The sequence below is a fragment of the Poecilia formosa genome, unplaced genomic scaffold (assembly GCF_000485575.1).
Source record: "Poecilia formosa unplaced genomic scaffold, Poecilia_formosa-5.1.2 Scaffold133, whole genome shotgun sequence".
In the NCBI taxonomy this organism is placed as follows: Eukaryota; Metazoa; Chordata; class Actinopteri; order Cyprinodontiformes; family Poeciliidae; genus Poecilia; species Poecilia formosa.
Window position 1 is genome coordinate 713,683 of NW_006800072.1, and position 3,486 is coordinate 717,168.

Here is a 3,486-nt window from a genome sequence, read left to right on the forward strand (position 1 = left end):
AGAAAGGGTTTTTTAAATTAATTGATTTCAGTTGCCTCTGAGACTAAATCTTTGCTTAAAGCCTATAATGTCTGCCCATGTGACTTGTTTTTATCATTTGTTTTCTTACCTTTAAACACTGATTTAAATATTGTAATTTTTAAACTGAGCAGTAATTTTACATCCATGGAAACTCAAATGTAATATTTAAAACTTCAATACATTTTATTTTATACATTACAATTATTTAACATTATGAAGTGTTGTTTAATGTATTTTTAGCATTGTATTTTTATACATTTATGCTAGGGCTGCCCAAGTCTAGTTTTCCAGAGCTACCATCTGCAGCTTTAGATGCATTCCTTCTCTAACACACCTGGACCATTGACTCATTATAAGCCTCTGAATGAGGGAAGTCAACCTTTTGTCTGGGGTGTTTTAGCAGGGATGCGCTCCTGATTTGTACCGTCAATGTGGCCCATTGAGGGGGGCCAATATACTGAAGTGGCCCTCGGTGAAATTGAGTTTGACACCCCTGCTGTATGCCATAACTCTATTTGACTTTCTCTTCTTGAATCAATGAAATGAACATATTTTAAAGATAGTCATATTTTAGATGAACCTGTAAAGCAGAAACGTCAATATTTTCTCCAGTTTCGACAAATAAATACATTAATCTTGTAGTATTTTCCTCTGTACTGCTTAAAAAAAAAAGATACTTCTCATCCAAAGTCAGAAGGCCTTTTTTATTAACTGGACTTGTAAAAACTGCCAGTGATCAGACGTCACCACCATTTGAGGCCAGCAGACCTCAACAATGTTCCTCGTAGTGGTAATGAAATCTCCATTAAGGCCACATCGGGGCCGCTCACTCGACAACCGTCTCTTACTCCTGAAATCTAATGGCCATTAGACTTCAGCACCGAACAGGCCCTGACAACTGCAGCTGCTCATGACAGTTTAATCAAATGCTGCAAGCAGCTTTGGGGTTTTCACAATGTTCCTTGCATGTAACTGTGTTTACATGAAACGTTGATGAGTGTGTAAGTGCTGTACACTTGCATGCTGACATTGAGACATTGCTGGGACTTGTCTCATTAGAAAACTTCATACCATGAAATTGTCTTTTCGTTTTCATGTTTAATACGTATAAGCCTATCAATTGATTAATGAATACATAGTTACAATATGAACAATACTCAACTGTGAAATTCCCATCTGAATGAATTACCTTTTAACAGACACATTGCTAAGGCTTCAGTTATCAAGTCATAGGTGAAATATTCAGTTTTCAGCATATTGCTTTGCTTCAGTGCTTAGGCACTAAAAATAGTTTGTACCTAAAATAATAATGCTTGTGAAGCATCAACAATTCTAAGCTGTACATAAGTACATTTTAATAGGATGTACCATTCATATGCTGTTGTTTGGTGTCCACTGCAGCTTTGGTTTTCCGCTGGCATTTTCCTAGAAAAAGTTCAGTTTAGATGTTATCAGACTTTGCTGTGTCCCCCAGCTGGATAAAGCAAGCATACTAGATTCTATTGTGTTTTCTTTCTATGGTGTATTTTTTTTGTCACTCTTATAAAAAGAACAAATTTGCTGAATGCAGTACCAACAGTTGTCATGCCAACAGATTCTTCTAGCTCAGCTGTGGATGTCTAATGTTTATTTTTGCTCAGCTCATCAGTTTAAGTGGGCATGTCTTGGTGCATTTATGTGAAGGTGTTGTTGGATGATGAATTGAAATGTTAAAAATGATAGGATCAGTCAGGGACATTGTTCACTTTTTAAACTTCAGTTTTTGTGGTTCTCATGTAATAAAATGTGAAAAACTATGTCAGTATAAAAGCAGAAAATGTCCACGTATACTACACTCCTGGACCAGTTTTCTGTTGAATTTCAACACTGGTCTAAAGCAGTTGTTTGAATTCAGAGCAGTGGACTTAAAGAATGGTGTAAATATAAGTGATAAGAGCTAATAGCCATGAACTGCTTTAAGAATGTCAAGTTTTCCTTCTACCTATAGGGTAGTGAGGCCACGTTTCCGTTGTTTTAAGGGATATTTATATATGCATTGTTTGAGGGAGTGCAAATTATCAGTCACCGTTGACGGGCTGCTGATATGGCTGATTTATTGTCAGAATTTGATGAATGCTTAGTGTTAGACATGGTGAAGATGAACCAAGTGTGATAGGAAGAGAGGAGAGACTATAACCACGAAGCTGTAACAAAGTTTGGCCTGTTTGTAACTTTGCTGCATCATCTTGAAGGGTATATGGTACATGAAGAGTATAAGAAAATGATTTACAATTTTGAAGACAGGGTAAGAGGTTAGCTCTGAGCTCTGTAATTGACTAAATCAGATTTTCTATTTGTTCTGTGAAAAGAATGCCACATTTACTGAAAAAATACATTTTTATTAGATACCAAGGCACTAATCCAGAACCTTTATATATTTTTTGTGAAAGCATCATTACATTTTTGAACTCTTCATTTATTAAAAGCAATCAGAACCATTTTGACTGAAGAGAAAAGGGAAAAAATGACTTGACAGGATTAAGAAATTGCTGAATGACAAAAGAAGACATGAGTAGCAGGTGTAGTTGATGAACCAGCTACAGGCCACAGCAGACTGTTGGAAACTTGTCCCAAGTGACGATATACATGGTCAGCTCTGGGCCATCCATCTGCTCTCCCAGAGTGAGGATGTTGTTTTGTATGTCTAGAGTAGTGGTAGGATGGGCACCACTGTGAGAGCCAAAGAGGTGCAGCCTGATGTACAATGTGTCAGTGATTTATAGCTCATGATGTTCCTGTTGGCCGGGAACCTGAACAATGGCTGGTGCCAGTGACATTAATTCCCTATGCCTTTATGAATTAATACAAATTAATGGGATGTCCAGGTGTGAAGCATAAAGTGACGCTAAAATGGTAGAAAGAGTATTGAAGTGTCCTTTGCTGGCCATTTCAATATCCACACTAAGATATGCTTTTATAGCAGTAGAATAACTTTGCAGTGGAAACATGGTGAGGGAGGAGTTCAGTGAGGCCATAGGAAATGATTTTTGTACGGCTTCCAGCTGATTCTGGTCTCAGGGTCTTGTTCCCCAAATGGGGACAAAATGGAGCAGAGAAACGAGAGATGGACTGGTGCTACACATTTGTGTACGTCCATCTGGGTCTTTAGTGCGTCTAGAAACAGTCCAGCCACTAAAGAAACCATCCAGCTATTTTTCATCAATAATTAAGTGGTTTTTGTCTCAGGACAAGGAGCTGTTTCAAAAACCTGACGATTATTAAGCTTCTTCTTAAAGAAGCTTACAATATGCTGAACTAACCAGGTGAAATGTCATCATCTGAGAAAGAGTTTGCAATAAAAAAATGTAGTTGACATGTTTTTATAGCCTAGTCTGACTTGTTCAAGGAAGCATAATAGATCTTTTTAATCTTGCACTTACTCATCAAGGTTGTTCTCCTTTCATCAAGATAAAATCGCTATTATTT